Raw genomic sequence first — 24,126 nt, 5'->3', positions numbered from 1 at the left:
AGGTCGGAGGTGTCGTTGACAGTGTAGAGGGCTGTTGTAGGCTGCAGCGGGACATTGACAGGATGCAGAGATGGGCTGAGAGGTGGCAGATGGAGTTCAACCTGGATAAATGCGAGGTGATGCATTTTGGAAGGTCGAATTTGAAAGCTGAGTACAGGATTAAGGAAAGGATTCTTGGCAGCGTGGAGGAACAGAGGGATCTTGGTGTGCAGATACATAGATCCCTTAGAATGGCCACCCAAGTGGACAGGGTTGTTAAGAAAGCATATGGTGTTTTGGCTTTCATTAACAGGGGGATTGAGTTTAAGAGTCGTGAGATCTTGTTGCAGCTCTATAAAACTTTCGTTAGACCGCACTTGGAATACTGCGTCCAGTTCTGGGCGCCCTATTATAGGAAAGATGTGCATGCTTTGGAGAGGGTTCAGAGGAGGTTTACCAGGATGCTGCCTGGACTGGAGGGCTTATCTTATGAAGAGAAGTTGACTGAGCTCGGTCTCTTTTCATTGGAGAAAAGGAGGAGGAGAGGGGACCTGATTGAGGTATACAAGATAATGAGAGGCATAGATAGAGTTGATAGCCAGAGACTATTTCCCAGGGCAGAAATGGCTAGCACGAGGGGTCATAGTTTTAAGCTGGTTGGTGGAAAGTATAGAGGGGATGTCAGAGGCAGGTTCTTTACGCAGAGAGTTGTGAGAGCATGGAATGCGTTGCCAGCAGCAGTTGTGGAAGCAAGGTCATTGGGGTCATTTAAGAGACTGCTGGACATGTATATGGTCACAGAAATTTGAGGGTGCATACATGAGGATCAATGGTCGGCACAACATTGTGGTCTGAAGGGCCTGTTTCTGTGCTGTACTGTTCTATGTTCTATGTAAGATCATGTGTCATTCGCCTAAAGTGCAATAAATCCAGGGCCAGTCTGGTCATGATTTCCTCTGAAGATAAATACTTCTCAAAGGAATCACTTCAGTCAATCATCTCTGGATGGCTTCCGATTTCATCGTGCCCACAGCCTAATGCAGTCTCACCATTACCCGGGAAAAGTGGCCAAAAACTGCCCTATTCGGCCTTGAGACTGCTCGACCATGTCCTGCAGCAAACCAGGTACTACAGCCACGTTACCTTTCTTAGTACCTTCCTAAGGAACCAGATCATCCCCATTGGACTACAGTCCACATTCAAGCCTTCCCAATTTTTCCCCAGATGTGACAATATCTACATCCAGAACATTAAGACACTTCAGAAGCATCTTTCCCTGCGACTCCTGAAACACACACTCGCAGCAGTGCGACGGCAACTCCAGGCAATACACTCCAGCCTACCCAAGCTCAGAGCCTCCCTCTCTCAGACTTCTACACCCCTCGCACTCACTCCAACCTCTTTCCTGCAGAACGTACAGCCCTCTGCTCCCATCCCAACCTCACCATAAAACCCATGGACAAGGGAGGCGCAGTTGCAGTATGGCACACTGACCTCTACATCGCTGAGGTTACGTGCCAACTCTCCAACACCACCTCCTACTGCCCCCTTAATCATGACCCCACAACCGACCACCAAACCATCATCTCCCAAACAATCCACAACCTCATCACCTCAGGTGACCTCCCACCCCCAGCCTCCAACCTCATCATTCCCCAACCCTGCAACGGCTGTTTCTATCTCCTTCCCAAAATCCACAAACCTGCCTGCCCTGGCTGACCCATTATCTCTGCCAGCTCCTGCCCCACCGAACGGATCTCCACCTCACTGGAATTCATTTTTTCACATTTCGCCCAGGAACTCCCTACCTACGTCTGTGACACAACCCATTCTCTCCATCTCCTACAAAACTTACAATTCCCCAGTCCCCAACACCTCATCTTTACCATGGACATCCAGTCCCTATGAAGCCGCATTCCCAATACAGATGGCCGAAAGGTCATCCGCTTCTTCCTCTCCCGCAGGCCCAACCAGTCCCCCTCCGCTGACACCCTCATCCGCCTTGCTGAACTCTTCCTCACTCTCAACAACTTCTCTTTCAATTCCTCCCACTACCTACAGACAAAGGGGGTGGCCATGGGTACCTGCATGGACCCAAGCTGTGCCTCCTTCTTTGTAAGTTATGTGGAACAATCCCTCTTCCATACTTTCACAGGCCCTAAATTCCACCTCTTCCTCCATGACAGTGATGACTACATCAACGCCGCCTCCTGCATCCACGAGGAGCTCAAACAGTTCATTCACTTCACTGACACCTTCCACCCCACCCTTAATTTCACCTGGACCATCTCTAACGCCTCTCCCTCCTTCCTGGACCTCTCTGTCTCCATCTCCGGCAACAACCTAGAAGCTAATATCCATTTCAAGCCCACTGACTCCCAAAACTACCTGGAATACACCTCCTCCCACCCACCTTCCTGCAAAAATGCCATCCCCTATTCCCAATTGCGCCAGATCTGCTCCCAGGATGAGGAATTCCACACCCTGTACATCTCAGATGTCCTCGTTTTTCAAGGACTGCAACCTCCCCCGACACAGTGGTCGAGAACTCCCTCGACCGTGTCTCCCACATTTTGCGCAACTCATCCCTCACACCCCGTCCCCACCCTTATCTGCCTTCCGGATGGACTACTCTCTCCGTGACTCTCTGGTCCGCTCCACACTCTCCTCCAGCCTCACCACACCTGGCACTTTTCCCTGCAACCGCAGAAAGTGCTCCATCTTCCCCTACTCCTCCCTCATCATCTCAATCCCAGGCCGCACATCTGCTTATACGGTATACTGCATCCGCTGTTCCCGTTGTGGCTCTGCTGCATCGGAGAAACCAAGCGGAGGCTTGGGGACAAGTCTGCAGATCACCCATGCTCGGTTCACACTAAACAACTCCCCCTCTCATTCTGCAAATGACATGTCCATCCCGGGCATCCTGCAATGCCACAACGATGCCACCTGAAGGTTACAGGAATAGCAACTCATATTCTGCTTGGGAACCCTGTAGCCCAATGGTATCAATGTGTATTTCACAAGCTTCAAAATCTCCCCTTCCGCCACTGCATACCAAAACCAGCCCAGCTTGTCCCCGCCTCCCTAACCTGTTCTTCCTCTCACCTGTCCCCTCCTCCCACCTCAAGCCGCACCCCCATCTCCTACCTACAAACCTCATCTCGACCCCTTGACCAGTCCGTCCACCCTGACTGACCTATCCCCTACCTACCTCCCCACCTACACTCACCTTTACTGGCTCCATCCCCGCCTCTTTGACCGGCCTGCCTCCTCTCCACCTATCTTCTCGTACGCAGCAGCAGCTACGCACTGATGATGTCTTCTCGACTGGAGACGAAACGTTTGCAATTCATTTGCCAAACTCGGCGAACAAACCAACAGACAACTATCTTCTCCTCTATCCATCTTCAGTCCGTCTCCCCCTCTCTCCCTATTTATTCCATAACACTCTCCCCATCCCCCTTTTCTGATGAAGGGTCTAGGCCCGAAACACCAGCTTTTGTGCTCCCGAGATGCTGCTTGGCCTGCTGTGTTCATCCAGCTTCACACTTTATTATCTTGGATTCTCCAGCATCTGCAGTTCACATTATCGCTGATGCAGACAGTGACAGGCTGAAGCACCTTCCCCTGTGCTGGGACATTCTCTGAATGTGCGGTTCTGTACCGATTGTTGCTGCAATCTCACTGACCCTCCGGTAGTCATGGAACTGGTTGACGAGGCTTGTTAGTGACGTCAGCTCTGCCCTGTCTCATCTGATTGGTACCTTTCCGATGATCTACATTCACTGCGAAGAGAGATTTATAGAAAAGGTGCTGAAAAAGTGTTGGTGTAAACTGACTGTTTGCCCTGGTCAGGAAGCCCAGGAGTTTGGGAACAGTAAAAACTGACAGCAGTGATTTACAAGTCTTTGCACCCAGTCAGGCTGATGGAAAATATGGAAGGTAACTGGGACTTAAGGTAGTCCAGCACTATAAGGGCCTTGTTTTTTGGCCTACTTAGTTGACTTCAGTGTGTCTTGTCAGTTTTAATATCTGATGTGTCCTTTATTTTTAAGGCCCTATGTTAAACTGATTGTTGGAGTAAGGAGTAGGAGCTTGTGCCATTTGCTGTATTTCCAAACTGGTTATAGTCTCTTTGAACCAATTCTAAAAACAGTCTAATCAAAACTTGAGGAAGGGTCTAGGCATGAGATGTCAGCCTTCCTGCCGTGTTCATCCAGCTCTACACCTTGTTATCTCGGATTCTCCAGCATCTGCTCAACAGGCCCTTCAGCCTGACAATTCCACACCAAAACTCAGAGCATCCCAGCCAGACCTACAACCCACCTAATCTACCCCTCCCTAAACATTACAGGCAATTTAACATGGCCAATCCACCTAACCAGCACATCTTTGGATTGTGGCAGCATCCTGATGAAACCCACACAGACACAGGGAGAATGTGCAAACTCCACACAGGCAGTCGCCCAAGGCTGTACTCGAACACGGATCCTGGTGTTGTGAGGCAGCAGTGCTCACCATGGAGCCACCATGCCACCAAAGTGCTTTCTCTCAGTGCTCTCACCCAACTTTCTCCAAATATGCTTGTTCCAAGGTAACTGTTAATCTGTCCTTTTTTGCATGTTCAACACTTGCTCTGAATGTTAGTGCCTCATCCCTGGTAATGCCGCACCTTCCCACCAACACCATCCCCAAATATCCACACATGGCATCAGAAGTAAAAGCAAATCGCCTGCCAACACTACCTCATTACAAATAGCATTTCAGAAAAAAAAAAATGAAGCCATCGAAGTATTCACTAGTGTTGACTTTGATGATGACTTGGGATGTATTGAACTACAGATTTTGGAAACACTGTGAGCCAGGAAAGGATATGGCATGTACAACACACGTTTTTCATTTGAGTGCAGAGCAACTAATCAAACAAGTGTGCATGTGACTGCTTTATTTTTCTCATGCCAAGGCCTGTGAGCTTAATCAGATTACCAATTCACTGATGCGAGATACAACTGTGAATGACAGTCAGTGGCACATTACTCCGAAAGCCAATTCTCACATTAGCCAGACCGAGAGATATTTACAAATCTAGCAAAATGAGCCAGAGTTAAATAAAAATGCTAAATCAAGATGCAGAATTGCCTGTCCACAAAGTACATTCTTGCTCTAAGAACTCTACAAGCTTTTCAGCACCTGACAGGAGTTATGCCGCAATATCTCTGCCCTTCCCTGACATTTTTGCACTTTGATGTTTCAACTAGAACTTAATGCCTCACAGTGCTCCTGTCTTGCCTGGTGTTTATCGCAGGCATAAGCCAGGCAGCTTAGCATTGTTATTACCAGCAGTCAGTCAAGGGGTGGTCAGCACCTGTGGCAACAAACACATGTGTTTCGACCAAATGGGCACGTCTCAAATTCTCAGGGAAACAGTTCTCAGTCAGGGCAAGGGGGAATAGTATTCAGTCAGGAGATCCTGACACAGCATGGCCAAGGAATCATTCGATATCAGCCCAGGGACTTCGACACTGTCAGTCAGCCATTTGAGACAATCGGGATCAGGGGATCTGTATCACTACAGTACAGAGAGGTGGCCACACTCACCACTAATTTCATTCCCAAAATGGTCCAGTAGATTTGTTGAGCCTGAATTATGACCATCAATCCAAGCTGACCCTGTCCATTCCTGCCACTGGGCGTCAGTTTGATGAAATTCTCAAAGGTGTTCAGGAGATTGGGAGGTTCAAGTCCATCGCTCCCTGAAATCGCAACACAAGTAGATAAGACGGTGAAGAATTTCACTTTCATGGTTCACTGCATCAGGATCTGGTCAGCTTTGATATGTGGCTGATAAGTGAGATGAAGTATTTTTTTCAAACATGTCAGAGCATGCATTGTTCCTACGAGAACAACTGTGGTTCCTTTCATGCATTTTTAAAAATTTCAATCATGAAACGGCCACAACTTGATTAGAAGTGAAAGTGACCATCAACCAGTTTGAACTGTCGGTTGCTAAATAAATTAAGACAGAGATAACTGTATTTGCAGGAGTTTTTTTTTGTTAAAAAAAAATCATTCATGGAATCTTGATATCACTGTATAAAAATGGAAGTTTTCTTCCCTAAAGGACAGAGGTGAACAGATGGGTTTTTCTGACTGACAACAGATTCATGGTCATCATTAGATTCTTATTTCTAGATTTAAAAAACTCAAATTCCACCATCTGGAATGGTGTGATTCAAATCTAGGTCACCAGACCGTATCTCAGTCTCTGAGTGAGATGTTAATGTGATGACAGCCCATTGATTTATATACTTCTATAAATTAAAGTCTCTGTATAGAAATCAAATGCAGATAAAAGACTTTAATTTACAGAAGTAAACTCTTATCTACCTACACATCGGTATGCAGGCACTACCCTGAAGTTTCCTGCCCAGCTAGGAATTCAGCGTAAAGCTTTTTTCACTCCTTTTCTTCTCACACATCGGTATGCAGACACTGTCTTAAGCTTCCTGTCTGAATTGAAACTAGAATCAAACTGTTTCAAATAGGGTTAGGTGGGGAAAATTTGTAAGGGTGTGAAACCTCTAAAGCATGTAACTTCTGTCACTGGCAAAGGGGCCAGGGCACTGACTTTGTTCTAGTCAGACACACTGGCAACTTGAAATCACAATCCGTCCTCGACAACAACTCAAAATCGCCTCCTGCCATTAGCAGCTACTTCACTAGCAATCGATACTATAAGCTGGTCTTTTATGTTCTTGATGTAATAATTGCTTGGTATCCTATTTTTGTCTGTTGTAGTAATTGTTTTATGCATCATGCCATTATAAATTGTGAAGTCATTTTCAGTATCGTGGCTTTTGTAAAGTATAATAAGCGGGCACTGTCTGCTGCTTGGGGAGAATTACTTGCGAGACTCTGCTCTCTGTGCCGGGTTGAGTACAGTGATTCTCCACAGCTTGTACTTGCTTGGTAATAAAAGGATTTGTGTTTTTCTAAACAGGTCAGTGTCTTGTGATTGCAGCAAGTCCGTGAGGGTCTCCGAAAACAAACTTGACATGTGGAGTAATGGACAGCAGACTAAATAGGAAATATATACTAGATATCACACAATGTCTAGCTTTTTGTATTCATCACAAGATCTGTCACTGCTATGGACACCTGGTAAAGATCTGAAGAGACTGCATTCCCCATGGACAGGTCACCAGGTTTCATTGCATTTTTGCAATCGGCTATCAGGGATATAGAACATGACTCATCCCAATCTTTTGTTGGATTTAAAACTTTCCTTTGATTGTTTCCAATAAACAAATATCTATTAGTAGTTGAAAGATGTCTGTGGAGAGCAATAGAATCCATAATTGTAGAAGGTGTGCAAACATATTGACCAGACACAACAAATAAAGGGCCATTTCGATCAACATAGAATCCCTACAGTGTGGAAGATGGCCATTCAGTCCATTATCAACCCTCCAAACAGCATCTCACCCAGTCTCACACCCTACCCTGCATTTTGCACACAAGACACTATGGGCAATTTAGCATTGTCATTCTACCGAATTTGCACATTTTTGGACTGTGGGAAACTAGAGCACCTGGAGGAAACCCACGCAGGCAGGGTCTGGGTAGGACACTCTAAGTTCATTGGGAACTCGATGGGCTAAATGGTCTGCTTCCAGACTGGAGGGATTCTATGATCTCCAGAAGCAAGCCCAAAAAGCATGGTTTGGATATAGCTAACTGCAGAATCAAAAACCGACTTCACAGTTACTCAGAAATTTGCTGCTCGTTCACCAGTCCGGATGAACCAGGAAATCCCTTTTCACATACTGTGCGGGCGGCTCGTCTTTAGTCAGTGAGAATGTGTCAATGTGTCGTGATAACGTGACTATTTCCAAACTCTACCTGACAGATACACAACTGATATTAACATTTTATCCACAATACCTGTACTTTTAATTGAGCAGGGATCAGTAACATCAGTAAATACAGCCCAAAAACACGGTTCACTTGATAGTGAGAGTGACAGCAAAATCCTTCAACTGTGCTTCTTTGTGAACTCACTGGTGTGTTAACAGTTTGGATAACTGAGTGAATGCTTTCCCCAGTCAGAGCTCATGAATGGGTTCTCCCCAGTGTGAACCTGCTGGAACACAAGCAGGTAGGATGACCAAGTGAATGCTTTCACAGATTTAGAGCAGGTGAATGGTTTCTCCCCAGTGTGAACGCTCTGTAGGTTAGGTGAGCAAGTGAATCCCTTCCCACACTGGGAGCAGACGAATGGTCACTCCCCAGAGTGAAGTCGCTGGTGGATCAGCGGGCAATTCGAGTCAGCAAAGCCTTTCCCTCACACAGAACAGGCCAACGGTCTCTCTCCAGTGTGAATTCGCTCGTGCATCAGCGGTTGAGATGTCTGAGTGAATGCTTTCCCACATTTCAAGCATGCAAATGGTTTCTCTACAGTGCGAACTCACTGGTGTTTAAGCAGGTTAGAGGACTGAGTGAATCCCATTCCACAATCAGAGCAGGTGAATGGTTTCTCTCCAGTGTGACTCTGGTGGTCAGTTTCTAGCTGGGATGGATTAAAAAATTCATTCCTGCAATCTGCACATTTCCACAGTCTCTCTCCAGTGTCACTGCGCTGGTGCTCGGACATTTCAGATGAATCTTCACAGACTCTTTACAGACCATGTGCATTTCTCCCCAGTGTGAATGCTGCTTTTTCCTCCAATGTTCAAAATCCTGAGGTAACTGGTTTGTGATAAACAAAGTGACTGTCAGAGCTGGATGTGGACCTGTTTGTATTCTCCAATTGCAGACTAAGCTTTCAAACAGAAAGCAAGTGCAGTGAGTGAGGAACCAGAAGAACAACCACAGATTGTGAAATCGAGAAATCCTCTGGACATTTATGGAGCGACACTTGGGAAATGTGCTGGATCATCATTAGGACAAATTGAAATAAATATCCTCCAGGCAAGGGATCCAGTCAGTATTTGCACAAAACTGCTCAAAGAGAGGTGGGAGAGCCAGGGAGGAAGGGCAGGCATTGTAACTCAGTATTTCAGAGGGATCAAAAGGTTAAGAACAGTGCAAAAGTAAAATTGTGGAAATCTGAAATGAAAACAAAAAAAATGCTTAGTCAGAGTTGTACAGCATAAACCAATCCCTTTCATCCCAGTTGTCCATGCTGACCCTATGTCCCAAATTAATCTAATCCCATTTGCAAGCAATTGACCCATATTCCTCTAAACCCAACCTATTGACATACCCATCCAGATGCCTTTTAAATGTCATAATTGTACCAGCTTCCACCAGTTCCTCTGGCAGGTCATTCTACACAGGCACCACCCACTTTCCCTTAAAAAAATTTCCTTCTCAGCTTAAACCAATGTGTTTAGTTCCAGTCTCCCCAACCCCAGGTCAACAACCTTGGCTACTCACTCCATGCCCACCATAATTTTATTAACCTCTAAGGTAACCTCTCAGCCTTCAATGCTCCAGGGAAAATAGCCCCAGCATATTCGGCCTCTCCCTGCAGCTCAAAACTTCCAACATCCTTCTAAATCTTTCCTGCACCCTGCTAAGTTTAACTGCATCATTCCTATAGCAGGGAGACCAGAACTGAACACAGTATTCCAAAAGCAGCATAATCAATGCCTTGTTCAGCCTATAACATGACCTCCCAACTCCTACACTCAATGCACTGACCAATTAATGCAAGCATAGCAAATATCATCTTCAGTACCTTCTGTACCTGCAATCCACCTTCAAGGAACTGTGCACGTGCACCTCAAGGAGTCGCTGTTGCGTAACAGTCCCCAGGGCCTCATCAATAAGTGTTTCAGCCCTGCCGTGATTTTCATTACCATAATGCAAAAGCACTCATTTATCCAAACTAAACTGATTTCTATCACTCCTGGGCCATTCGACCCATCTGATTAAGATCCGATTGTCCTTGGAGACAACCTTCTTTGCTGTTTACTGCATAAACAATTTGCGTCATCTGCACACTTACTAACCATTCCTCCAATATGCATTCCACATGAGTTGTATCAATGATAAAAAGCAGTGAAGCCAGCACCAATCCTTGCAGCACACTGCTGTTAATAGTCCTCCAGACTGAAAAAAATACAACACACCCACCACGATCCTGTTTCCTACCTTCAAGCCAATTTTGTTTCAAATAGCTCAGTCTCCCTGGATTCCACTTGATCTCATCTTGCTAACCTGTCCGTCATGTGGAGTTTTGGTGAATGCCTTGCTGAAGCCCATATCGAAAACGTCCATTGTTTTGTCTTCTTCAACATTCTTTGTCACTTCCTCAAAAAACTCAATCAAGTTAGTTACTCAAGATTTCCCACTCACAAAGCCACGTTGACTATCCATAATCAGTCTTTGCTTCTCTAAACACATGCAAGCCCTGTCCCTCAGAATCCCCTCCAGCAATTTACCCACCACTGACATCAGGCTCAATGGTCGATGGTCCTCTGGCTTTTCCTTTAAGAATGGCACCAGATTAGCCACCCCAACTTCTGACACTTCCCCAGTGTCTCAGTGATGCAGATATCTCAGCAAGGGGCCTAGTAATTAGATTAGATTAGATTCCCGACAGTGTGGAAACAGGCCCTTCGGCCGAAGAAGTCCACACTGTCCCTTGAAGCATCCCACCCGGACCCATCCACCTATAACCCACACACCCCTAAACACTACAGGCAATTTAGCATGACCAATCCACTTAACCTGCACATCTTTGGACTGTGGGAGGAAACCGGAGAACCCGGAGGAAACCCACGCAGACACAGGGAGAATGTGCAAACTCCACACAGACAGTCGCCCGAGGCTGGAATCAAACCCAGGTCTCTCTTCCCCAGCTTCTCACAGTTTGTGGATAACACCTGATCAGGTGCCAGGGACCTATTCACCTTTATGCATTTTAAGACGTCCAGCACCCAGGCCTCTGTAATATGGACACTTCTCACAACTCATTATTTATGTGTCCAAGTTCTCTTGCTTCCATATCCTTCTCTGCAGTAAATACTAATGTGAAAGACTCATTCGCATCTCAGTCTGCAGTTCCACACATAGACAGCCATGTTGATCTTTAAAAAGGCCCTGTTTTCTCCCTCGTTGTTTTTTTGTCCCAAATGAAGTGTCAGAATCTCTTGGGATTACCCTTAACCCTATTTGCCAAAGATGGCTCCTTGTTGCCATTCTCATTTCCCTTGAGTATACTCCAACTGCCCTTATACTTCGAGGGATTGACCCAGTTCCTGCTGTCATGACCTGACATGCGCTGCCTTCTTTTTCTTGACCACAGCCTCAATTTCTTCAGTCGTCCAATAGCCCCTACATTTACCAGCCTTGCCCTTCACATGAGAAGGAACATACTGTCTCTGGACTCTCCCTATTTCATTTTCGAAGGCCTTCCACTTTCCAAGCATTCCTTTACCTGCATATTACCTCTCCCGATCATCGTTTGGAAGTTCTTGCCCAATAATGTCAAAGTTGGCCTTACTCCAATTTAGAAATGTATATTAAATATACAACTTTTATATTTAAACTGATCCCATCTATCTGTATCTGGCACATATTCCTTTAAACCTTTCTTATATATGTCCTAATTCAAATGTCTTTTAAACAATGCGACTGTGCCCGCATCCACCACCTCCTCTGAAAGTTCGTTTCACACATGAACCACAATGTAAAAGAAAAATTGTCCCTCATGTCGTTTTTAAATATGTCTTTCTCCTCTCACCTTACATGTCCCCTTGTCTTAATCACCCAACCTAGGGGAAAAAACCCCTTAATATTTGCATAATCTGTGCCCCTCATGTTTTTTCTGAACATCTGTAAGGTCACCCTGTAACCTCCTATGCTCCAGTGAGAAAAGTTCAAGCTTTGGCAGTCTATTTTGATAATCGAGCCCTCCATTCCTGGTAACATCCCAGCAAGTCTTTTCTGACCTGTCTCCAGTTTAATAATAATCATGTCCTTCCTGTAACAGGGCGACCAGAACTGCACGCAATACCTCAAATGAAGCCTCAACAATGTCCTGTACAACCTCAACATAACATCCCAACTCCTATACTCAAAGGTCTGAGCAATGAAGGAAAGTATGCATCACAATTTACTAACCACCCTGTTGGCCTGTCTCCATAAAGTTCGAAGAATTATGCAGTGAATCTCAGCATTTCTCTGTTCCACAACTCTACCCTGGGTGCAACCATCAGTTGTGTAATTCCTACCCTTGTTCATTTTACCAAAATACAATATTTCACATTTATTCAAATTGAGCTTCATCTTCTCCTCAACCCATTGACCCAAATGATTAACATGTCACCGTCATCTCAGATAACCTTCACTAACCACTATACCACCAATTCAGTATAATCTGCAAACTTACTAATCTTGTCCCTTAAATTCTCATCCAAATTGTTAGTGTAAATGAGAAACATAAGTGGACCCTGTACCGATTGCTGTGGAACACGCTGGTCACAGAACTCTACTCTGAAAAAATCCTCCAGCACCGCGTTCTCTCCAAAAACTAAACCAATTTTGTTTCCAATTAGCAAGCTCTTCCTGAATCACATGTGATCTAACTTTACTGGAATTCTGGAACCCTGACAAAAGCTTCACTCTCATTCTAGAGGTGCTGCAAATCTGACCCAATTCCCTGCCATTTGTCCATGGCCCTCTTGATCGTACCTTGAAAAGTTAAATCCCAAATCTTTGAGAATAACTACTGAATCTGCATCTGGCTGCCACACAGACTGTTGCAGATTCTGGGAACTTGCTGAGTCAAGTAACCTTCAAGTTTTCACCCTGCATTATTTGCCAATTATCTGAATGTTGTATTCTGCAGTTACCAAACATTGTCACAATGTTAATAATTTTTGTCTCTCTGCAAACTAATATCCGGGAAATAAACCTACTAAACTAAATCATTGCTAATTAGCCCAAAGGAGAATCATCCGTGCTTCTGTTAGCTCTCTCCAAACCAGAAACCCATCATAATTATAGATAACGAAGTGTGGAGCTGAGTGAACACAACATTTGCTGCTTGGCCTGCTGTGTTCATTCAGCTCCACACTTTGTTATCGCGGATGCTCCATCATCTGCAGTTCCCATTATCACCCATCAAAATTGTAATTTACTTATGGGACGTGGTCTTTGCTGCCCAGACTAATATTGATTGTCCATTTTTATTTGATTTAGAGAAAGTGGCAGTGAACCACTCTCTCTCACTACTGCACTCTGTGTGCTGTAAGTGCACCACTGTGCCGCTTATTTGATAATCCACCCTACAGCCTCACCACACTCCCTATCGCAGGAATCATATCTCAATCCTCACTACCCTCCCTATCATGAGAATGACCCTTCAGCCTGCACGATTGCAGGCTCCACCTTCGAGCCTTACCACCTTTCCTATCACTGGAATCTCTCTCCAGCCTCATGACCTGCCGATTGTTGGAATCCCCCTCTAGCCTCAGATCTCTCACGGTCTCTGTAGATTCCTCCAGTCTCTCAAGCCTCCTATCTCCAGTCTCCTCCAGCCTCAACACTCTCCTATCTGTGTAAATTCCTCCAGCCCGTATAAACTTCCTTAGCTGTGTAATTGCCTTTAACCTGACAAACCTCCTTTTGTTTGAGGTCTCCTCCAGCCTCTCAATCCTCAACATTTCTCTGACTTCCTCCAATCCCACACTTTTCCCTATTTTTGAAATCTTCGACAGTCTCAGAACCCTTCCCGTCTCTAATATTCTCCAGCCTCACAAATCTCAATATGTCCCTTCCTCTAATACAGTCCTAATGATGATGCCCCATTTTTATTCCTCCACTTGATGGTGGCACTTGCAAATTCCTGGGATTCAAGCTCCAGAATTTCCTGGTAAACCGCTTCATCTCTATACCTCACTCGTTTCCCAAAAACATTAACCAATTATGAGTCATCTATTCTAACATCTCCTTTCCTGAGAGGGAAAAAAATTGCTTGAACTATTGCTTGGCATCTTCTCTGTGAAGTGTCTCTGAATCGACAGTACAGAAAAGGGCTCTGTGGCCCATCCAGCCTCTGCCAGTTAAAAACCACCACCTAACTACTCTAATCTAATTTTCCAGCACTTGGCCCATACATTTGTCTGCGTTGGCATCACAAGTGGGCATCTATATATGCCTTAAACGCTATGAGGATCTCTGTGCCTACCACCCTCACAGACAGTGAGGTTCAGTGCCATTGTCACAGCATGATGACATCACAGGCAGGAACAGAGACGAGCTGAGTCTGTGCAAACCAAAGATCCCCCACACACTGTGAAGGACGGGAGGGACCCGGATAGGGGGCAGAGGAGATTTAACAGAATGGTTTGTAGGAAGAGGGTTTTTAGTTGCATGGTTAGGACTGTTTATTTTTAAAATTTTTCTTTCATGTGACTTGGAGGTTGCTGGTACATAGAGAATATCCATCTATGATAGATGGACTCTCCTTCTCAACCTCTCCCCTCGCCTGGGGTGTGGTAATCTTCAGGTTAAACCAGCCCTATGGTCAGGTAGGGCAGTGGTGACTTTACCTTTGACACAGTGATGCCACTTTGCCTCGGTGGTGTAGAGGGGAATGTTGAATGTGGTGGATGGGACACCACTCTGACACAGTGCTTCATCTGGAGGATGTTCACTTTTTCAAATAGTGTTGGGGTTGTACTAATGCAGGGAAGTGGAAAATGTTCCAACACAATCCAGACGAGTGCCTTACAGACAGCCAACAGTCATTGAGGAATCAGGTGCTTGGAGAAACTGAGATTGCTCTCCTTGTAACAAAGTATTTTGAGGGGACCATTGATAGAGGTGTTTACAAATGAAACACTTTAGCATGATAAAATGTACACATGACTGATCATAAAAACATTACAGGACATATATTGAAAATTTTAGGGACAATCTATTGAGAGAATGGGGTGATTTAAGACAAAAAAAAAATAGACGGCAAATGAGAAATTAGCAGGAACACAATACTCACACACAATGCAAATATCCAGATGTTGATGAAGTGAGGAACTCTGTCAGAGTTTGGGGTTACAATTATTGAGTTTCCCCACCTGAAAGTCCACTTGTAATATCCTGTAACACAAATTCATAACATCCATCACTGTCAGTCCGGGTAGAAATTCACAACATCCCCTCATCCTGGCCGAAGATGACTGTGCATTGTCCCTATTACACATTCTCCCTTGTGGAGGTCAGTCATCGTTTCAGAGGGAAATCTATTCGGGTTTCTAGGAATTTAAACCTTGGGACTTCATGTCACTAACCAGAACTGTAGGTCTTTGACACATGGCAAAGAATGGCCAAGGTTTAGTGACAGGAAAGAGAAAGAGATGCAGTGGGATTTTCCAATGACAGTGACGTCAAATATTGGTTTTTAACAGAATGGATGAGATGGACATCACCAGAAAAGAGGAGCAGACAGAACAAGGACAATGTCTGAACTGGCATGGGGGGGGAAGAGGCAAGGAGGAGGAGAAGGAGGAGAAATAAGGGAGGCTTAGAATGTTTGTGGTTTCGCAGGAATAGGGCAAAGGATTAAGACGAGCTCTGATAAGGCTTCACACAAAACTGGGGAAAGATGAAAGTTTGGGACTCAAACGACGAGCAAAGTGCATGGCAATTTGGTTTGGTGGGTTAATGGAAGAGAGGGAAGCAGCAGAGGCATCTGATTAGGATTGTCTCAATCTGAGTGACATGGAGTTTCTATGTGTCTCCCTCACTTGTTGTTGGAGGAGAGGAAGGAGGAGACAGGATGATGGACAATGGTTTGCAAAAAAAAACAATGCCTGTGTTAGAGATATTCAAAACTGAAGGAACAAACCTGATGAATTAACTTTTATCCAGAATATTAAAATGCACAACAGAAGTCCGGTTTTGAACCCCATCTCAGCAGATGGTGGACTTTGAATTCAATAAAAAAAACTGGAATTAAGAATCAACTGTTGCCATGGTACCATTGCTAATGGCAGAAAAAGAAAAAAACCTGACGTCCTTCAGGGAAAGAAATTTGCTAAACTCAGCAAGCCACTCAGTTACAAATCAATGCAAAGTCTCAACAAAGGAATGAAGCTGGGTGGCCCGCTTGGCATCTGCCAAGGCACAAGGAAAGACAACTGCAGAATCAGCCCTATCGATTCCATAAACTCCTCCTCACTAATATCGGGGGTGAGTGGCAAAATTTGGAGCGATGGCTCAAAGACTAGGCAAGGAACAGCATCATATGCTTAGAATCTACCTTATAGACAAGTGACACACACCACCATCAAGGTCCGTAGTGAAGGCCTGTCCCAGGAGCAGGACAGACATGGCAGCACAGTGCTATTCTGATCGCAGTAATTGACCTGGGAATACGACATTGACTCTGACGCCTGGAAGACTCATGGCTCCTGTTGAATGCCATGGACCATCCTCCCTCAGTTGATAAACAGTATTATCGCCAGATTATTAATCCAGAGACCCAGACACCATTCCGGGGACCTGGGTTCGAATCCTGCCATGGCAAATGGTGGAATTTGAATTAAATAATGATGTGGAATTAATAGCCGAACGATGAACATGAAACCATTGCTGATTATTTGGGTTCGCTTATGTGCTTTCGGGAAGGAAATCTGCCATCCTTACCTGATCTGCTTGACAGGTAACTGCAAACCCACAGCAATGTGGTTGACTCTTAACTGCCTTAAGGGGAATTAGGGATGGGCAATAAATGCTGGTCAGCCAGCGACTTCCACATCCCAAGAGAGAATTTTCATAAAACCTCCATGTTGAACAGCAATTGGTGTAAGCACAGAGTGTAAGTGGCAATAAGTGTACTCAATGCCCCCTATGAGTAGTTCACAGCAGGATTACCAGTCAGGCTGGTTGGATCCTAAAGGGAAAAAAACACTACTTGGGTGGGACTGAAGCAGGTGCTGCCACAACCAACAGAAGGGAAAAACATAGCAGATCTCATTGTCACGAATTTCCCAGCTGCAGATGCATCTGTCTGTGACAAGATTGATAACAGCAACCACCGCACAGTCCTGTGGAGACGAAGCCTCATCTTAAACTTGATAATGCCCTCCATTGTGTTGAGTGGCACTAACATCGGGTAAATGGGACAGACTTGGAACAGATACAGGGGCTCAAAACCAAACATCTATGAAGCTTTGTGGGGCATCAACAGCAGAACTTTCCAGCACAATCTGAAACCTCAGGGGCCAACATATTTCGCACTCAACCATTACCATTAATCCAGGGGAACCACACCTATTGAATGGATAGTATAGGAGGGCATGCCAAGAGCAGCATCAGGCATAGCTAAAAATAAGGTGCCAACCTGGTTAAACTTCCCAACAGGACGATCTGCATGCCAAATAGCATAAGCAGCAAGAGTGAGAGCTGAGCCATCCCAGAGCCAGTAGATCAGATCTAAGCTCTGTAGTTCTGCCACACCCAGTAGCGAATGGTGATGGGCAATTAAACTGGAGGAAGCATGCCAAAAAATCCCCATCCTTACTGACAGAGGAGCCCAACCTATCCACACACAAGACAAGACTGCTGCATTTGCAGGAATATTCAGCCAGAAGTGCCAATTGTATGATAAATCTCAGCCTTCTCCAGAGGTCCGCAAGATCACAGATGTGAGCTGTTTTCATCCAATCTGATTCATTTCAAATGATATTAATAAGTGGAGGAATAGTGCAGCAAAGATTATGGGCCCTGGCAACAGTACCGATGACTTGTGCTGTACAGCTTGCTCCCTGCCAAGCCAAACTGTTTCAGTACTGCTACAGCACTGGCATCTACTGACAATTTGGAAAACTGCCCAGGTCTGTTCAGCACAAAAATACAAAGCAAATCCAACCCGACCAATTTCCCCTCAAGCAATCTACTCTCTATCATCGGAGAAGTGATGGAAGGTGTTGACAACAGCGGTATTAAGCACTTACTCAGCAGTAACCTGCTCAGTGACAGCCAGTTTGGGGCACGCCAGGCACTCAGTTCCTGATCTTATTACAGACTTCATCCACAAATTCACAAACATGTGAATTCCTGAAGTGAGGTGAAGGCAACAGCAGAGTCCTGCACAAAAACCATTTCGTTCCACTTCAGTGACAATGACACCTTAGTTTCAGCTCATCTGCTGAACCTCTCATGTAGTTCTGCGTTACCTCTAGATTTAACTATGCAAACTCACTCCCAGTTGACCTCCCACATTCAACGCCCCTGTAATCTCAAGAATACATAAAATCCTGCTGCACACATGTTCATCTGTACCAAAACCTGTTCACTCATCACTGCTGTACTCCCTGACCCACAAAGGCTCCTATTTATGAGCAACAATTTAAAATTCTCACCCGTGATTTAATTCCGAGCCGTGATTATCCCTGTTTCCCTGCACCACACAACCTTTGAGACTCTGTTGGAGTCTGAAAGTAAATGAATTGTAAATGTGTTTAATCATTGCTTCACTACTGGAGGCTGTTTCTACAGTTGGCAGGCAACATGGTCTGGAATTCCTATGATAAACCTCTCAGGTTTGTTCTCCTTCTTTTAGATAGTCATGAAAACCTGTGAATTTGGTAATGTTTCTGGTCACCTAACCTAATAGGCCTTACATCAAAAGTTTCTTGATAATATTTTTGTGAAATTATAAACTAGATAAAAATACATATAGTTTGTTGATTTGGACATACACCATCAGCTCTTCAGTATCGCTAGATGAATGATCTGTAACTTCTCAAATGACCACAATTGTGGGAGCACCTTCATCATACGAACTGCAGCAGCACAGGAAAAGTTAAACATGACCTTCTCCACAGGTAACAGGGCTTTGGCAACGATCGCTGGTATCTGTGGCAGGAGAAACAGAGTAAATGTTGCAGAAGTGCAAAAATGAACGACAGAATAAAAAAGCTGTAGAATTTGGTGGTCTGAAATGGAAGAAAAATGCACTCTCTTTCTGGGAAAATATTGCGTGACTTTGAAAGATGCCATTCAAAAATTAATCTGGTAAGAGAGCAGCACACAGTTAGGGGGTGGACAGCAGTGGAATATTCAGTTCCAATAGGTATAAGAAAATAACAGTGAAATACGAAACAGAGATCAAATATATCCATCATTAGAGACTGAAGAGATTAGACACCGACAAAGATCTGACCAGGAAGCACAGAACTAAGTTAGCAGTGCGAGCTGCTATGATCCCACACTCCGGGAAAGAAATCCAGAAGAAACAAACATTTCTCTTGGTTTGAATTTGCTCTGCGTAATTTCATTTCATTTCATTTCTGAAGAAGGGTCCAGACTTAAAACGCAGGGAGTGCCGATACAGTCATCCATGAACTGGAGGAAGAGGTGGGATTCGGGGCTAGTGTAGGTATGGAAGAGAAATTGTTCCACATAACCGACAGAGGCAGGCATAGCTTGGGCCCATGCAGGTACTCATGGCCACTCCCTTTGTCTGTAGGAGTTGGGAGGAGTTGAAAGAGAAGTTGTTGAGGGTGAGGACGAGATCAGTTAGTCATACATGGGGGTCAGTGGAGGGGAACCGGTCACACCTGCAGGGCAAGAAAAAGCATCGGGCTTTTAGGCCGTGTGCATGGGGAATGCAGGTGCTAATGTGGTATACTGCCTCTGCTGTACCTGTTGTGGCCTCCTCTACATCAGGGAAACCAAGCGGAGGCTTGGGGACTGCTTTGCAGAATATTTACACTCAGTTTGCAATAAACAACTGCACCTTGCAGTACCATTCCACCGGCAACATGTCCATCATGGGCCTCCTACAACACGATAACGATGCCACCCAAAGGTTGCAGGATCAGCAACTCATATTCTGCTTTGGAACCCTGCAGCCCAATGCTGTCAATGTGGATTTCACAAGCTTCAAAACCTCCCCTGGCCCAAGCGCAGTCCAACACCAGCCCAGCTCATTCCTCACCTCACTAACCCGTTCTTCCTCTCACCTATCCCCTCCTCTCATATCAAGCCACACCCCCATTTCCTACCTGCTAACCTCATCCCACCCCCTTGTTCAGCCTCCCTTGACTGACCTATCCCCTCCCTGCCTACACTCACCTTTCCCTGCTCCATCCCCACCTCTTTAATTTGTGTCTCCTCTCCACCTGCTTCCCCGTCTCTCCCTATTTATTTCAGTATCCCCTTCCCCTTCCCCATTTCAGACGGGTGTGGGCCCGAAAACGCCAGCTTTCCTGCTCCTCTGATGCTGCCTGTCCTGCTGTGTTGCTCCAGCCCCACACCTCGTTCTGTCACTTTCAGCCAGAGAGAGCTGCGCATGCGCCCAACTTCACCTCCGCCCCCAAAGTTTCAACGCTGCCGCGCATGCGCCCCACGGATCATTGCCCCCAATAAAGATGGTGGCGGTCACACGGGCCTATCACTATCTGAGGCGTTGATTTATTTTCTGCAAACGTGAGCCTGGGAGTTTCAAATGTGGGTTTTCCGACGTGCACTCCCAAGCCCATAAGAATATCACGTCCCTCCCGCTTTCTGCTGTTTTGCCTTCTTCACCGGGTCCTGCTCTTACCTCAATTGCACAAACCTTAGTCTCAGCGAAGGGACCAGGCACAAAACGTCAGCTTTCCTGCTCCTCTGATACTTCTTGGCCTGTTATATTCACCCAGCTCTACACCTCAGTGTCTCGGAATCTCCGTCATCGGCAGTTCCTACTTATCTCAGCGAACCTGCACTGCTCTTGTGGATGATCACGTGGTTTGCACTGAGCCAGCCCCCTCTTCATTCCGATTGGTTAGAAGGGCAGAGACGTCCGCCCGATCATGCACGCCAACCCTGTATTCCTATTGGTCCCACCCTGACATCAATCAACCAGACGCCATTGTGACCTGTAGCATGCGCAGTGCTTTCTGTTGTCATTGATAAATGAGCCTGAGAACTGGATGAGAATGATTGTTACATTAACGATCCTGGGGCTTTATAAGTCGCTCTGAGGAAGGGGCACTGCACCCGAAACGTTAACTCTGTCTTTTTACCTTCACAGATGCTGCCAGACCTGCTGAGCTTTTCCAGCAACTTTGTTCTTGTTCCTGGTTTACAACATCCCAGTTCTTTTGTTATTTTTTAATAAGTCGCGATTGAAAAGGCTTCCTGCAGCTCAAAGCTAAAGATAGCTCTTGATGCCGCTCTGTCAGCGAATAGGGAAATGGCGGTGAAATAAGGATAATAAGTACAGGTATAACAGTCCTCAGGTAAGATGTAAAGAGAATATTATGAACATGAAGAACACCACGTGGTGAAGTGAGGTGAGTGATGTTCATATGAACTGTGATTGGGCAGAGAAGGAGGTTAATCAAAAAAGAACAAGCAGAAAAGAGATTCTTAAGAAAGGTCTGTGCAATAGAAAACAAGGAGAATCAGAAGGTAAAAGCCCAAGACGGAGGAAACAGTTTGAAGACCGAGGCTGCAAAAACTTCAATAAGTCGTTTCACTGCTAGTTATTGACACTAGCAGTATAACCCACATTCAACTGGAAATAGCTGTCTGAGTTGTCACTATAGTTTACTTCATAACAGATAAACTTCTCCACACTTTGTCTCAATAAGGCTGACAGCTGGTTCATAAATCAGTTCTTCTGCCAAGTCCATTCCTGTTTGAAAAGGGGTGTAGATCACATTTAAATCGACAATGCTAAATGTCAGTCCAGGCTGGCAGCCAAACTCCACTTCCTCACCACTGACTCCATCCCTGCCCCTGGTAAATGGCTGGTAACACACTGCTCACACTCATGGTGCAATATTTCACCCCAAGATGAGCTTCCAACCACATTTCTCACCCCCACGCCCATTACCACAAAGACCACGTATAATTTCAACCTCAACAACATCTCAGTTCATCTGTTGCTGAAACTCTCATCCATTCCTTTGTTACCTCTCGACTTAACTCCCCAAACACACTCCCGGCCGGCTTCTTAATTCTACTGCCCTGAAATCTTGAAATGACCCAAAAATCTACTGCCTGTGTGTTTACTCTCACCAATTTCAACATCTTCGGGTTTTGCCATCCTGTGTTCATTAACATACACATTTGCTGGGTGGCAAAGCACCAAGGTATTGAAATTCATATCCTTATTTTGAAATTTTGTCATCAAACCTTCTTTTGATGGTGCCTCCAGCTGCAAAACCCTCTGAGATATATCTGAAGAAGGGTCACTGGACACAAAACAATAATGCTGTTCTCTCTCCACAAGCACTGCCAGATATGCTGAGTTTTTCATGAATTTCTGTTTGTGTTACTACTTTCAAGCATCTACTGTTCTTTTGATTTTTCCGTCAAGATATTTGTTCTCCCTGACTTCCAACCTCCTGTGGATTTCTGGCTTTAACTTTCCCACCTTTTTCATGGCCTCAGTTTCCAAGGCCATAAACTCTTGAATTTACTCCCTAAACATCGCTGGTTTTCAAAGTCCCTTTGTTTGTTCAGGATATTCCTTGAAACCTACTTCATTGGCCAGTTTTGGGTCACTTGTCCTAATAAGTGCCTGGTATCAAATATTGTTTTGTGACAACCTTGTGTAATATGTCAGATCATTGGATTGAATCAAAAATGTGAAAACATTTAAATTGTTCTTTTGGAAAACATCACTAATCCTTCACGATCATTTGGTAACTCCTTACCTAATATTGTTGCAAGTGCGACTTCATTATATGGACTGCAATCGTCGAGAAAGGTCAAACATCAAATTCTCCAGAGGTAACTGAGGATTGGCAATAGTTACTGATACCTGTGGAGAGTGATCCAAAGTTCATGTATCAGGAAATGTTGAATGAATGACATGGTGCAGAACTTGTTGGTTAATATAAGCTCAGAACAGAAAAGAAAAGGACTGCATTAAGAATAATTCTTGACTACAAAACATACTGTGGGAAGACAAAGCTTCTGAAACCATAGGGTTCAATGAAAGAAATGTGGTGGAAAGCTCATCTGGACGAAATCTGATAGAGTAACAGAAGCATTAAACAGACAGGTACTCACACATTATTAGAGACAGAGGTAAGGCAGAAGTGAAACAGAGCAATATACTGAAATGGATTCAGATCCATACTAAAGGAGACACACCAGCCCTAAAGCTACAGAACATCTCACAGGTAACAGGCACAGCACTAAAACTCAACATTGTTGGCGAATGGTCAAAAATACTCCACCACGTCACTGTTGACAATTTGAGATTCTCCTGTTGCACCTGCAGCTGGAAAGATATCAGAAATACTGGAGTTAGAGAAAATTCTGTCAGTTGAGGAAATCCCTAAGGAACAGGTGGTCTCACTGTGCTACTTTTGCTGCAGTAGGATCCTCAGAGGAGATAGATTCATTCATAAACCAGAAAGTTTCAGGACTGAGGGAGTTGTGAAGCGATGGACCACCTGGAGTTGGAGGGAGATTTTATGAATGCATCTATCTCCTCTGAGGATCCTCCCCTCCTTCACAATGTATGACAATGTCTGTTCTGAGTATACCTGGTCATCCTTGGCCAGGAGGAGGGACGTCGTGAATTCCTGAAATAAAAGAGAGGTGTTGGAGCACCCCATAAGCCTGGCAACATCTAGGGAGAGAGAAATAGTGCTAATGTTTAGAACCAGTTATTATACTTTTATCTCTGCACTGATAGTGATTGATTTTTGAAGCTTCTTTCACTGAGGCTCATTTGAGGACCTACATATAAAATATTAAATCAAACAAAAGGAATAATTTGTGTGTCTGATTTCCAACCGAGACTGACACTGACCTTAGTAAACTTCTTTTACAGAATATATTAAAACAAATCACAGACAGGAAACTTTAAACAAACAGCAAATCAAAATTTGGCATGATCAATCGATTAATCAGAAACTGGACATTATTGGCCTTTTGAGTGTAAGTGTCATTACCATTCACTGCAGGTAATTTAACCGTTATAACCTTCATGTTGATCTAAATCTGACATTTGTATCCCATGATCCATTTCTTTTCAGTTAATGTGAACCCCTTGTTTTGTCGACGTTGCCTCAACCAACAGTAAACATTATAGTTCCGTCAAATCTCCCTTCAGCTTCAGTTAATCCCTGACATCATAAGCCTTTCCATTTTTAACCTTCCAGGCAAAGGAACAGGTCT

At 44.8% G+C, this 24,126-nt stretch overlaps 2 long non-coding RNA genes across 3 annotated transcripts; both read right to left on the bottom strand.

The window, feature by feature from the left end:
- Positions 1 to 4,906: 4,906 nt before the first annotated feature.
- Positions 4,907 to 9,084, bottom strand: LOC132210142 (uncharacterized). The gene is made up of 2 exons (XR_009446363.1): positions 7,927 to 9,084; positions 4,907 to 5,735 (listed from the first exon to the last, which is right to left on the bottom strand). It is a non-coding gene; the product is annotated as an uncharacterized LOC132210142 (long non-coding RNA).
- Positions 9,085 to 9,125: 41 nt separating this feature from the next.
- On the bottom strand, positions 9,126 to 20,732 carry LOC132210141 (uncharacterized). Of its 2 annotated transcripts, XR_009446362.1 has the most exons (5): positions 20,546 to 20,732; positions 18,699 to 18,855; positions 16,256 to 16,510; positions 14,993 to 15,093; positions 9,126 to 10,295 (listed from the first exon to the last, which is right to left on the bottom strand). It is a non-coding gene; the product is annotated as an uncharacterized LOC132210141 (long non-coding RNA). The 2 variants fall into 2 exon arrangements; XR_009446361.1 differs by lacking the exon at positions 16,256 to 16,510.
- Positions 20,733 to 24,126: the final 3,394 nt, after the last annotated feature.

The sequence above is a fragment of the Stegostoma tigrinum genome, chromosome 11, assembly GCF_030684315.1.
Source record: "Stegostoma tigrinum isolate sSteTig4 chromosome 11, sSteTig4.hap1, whole genome shotgun sequence".
Taxonomy (NCBI): domain Eukaryota; kingdom Metazoa; phylum Chordata; class Chondrichthyes; order Orectolobiformes; family Stegostomatidae; genus Stegostoma; species Stegostoma tigrinum.
Note: the sequence above shows the minus strand (reverse complement) of the source record. Positions and strands in the feature narration are given on the sequence as shown.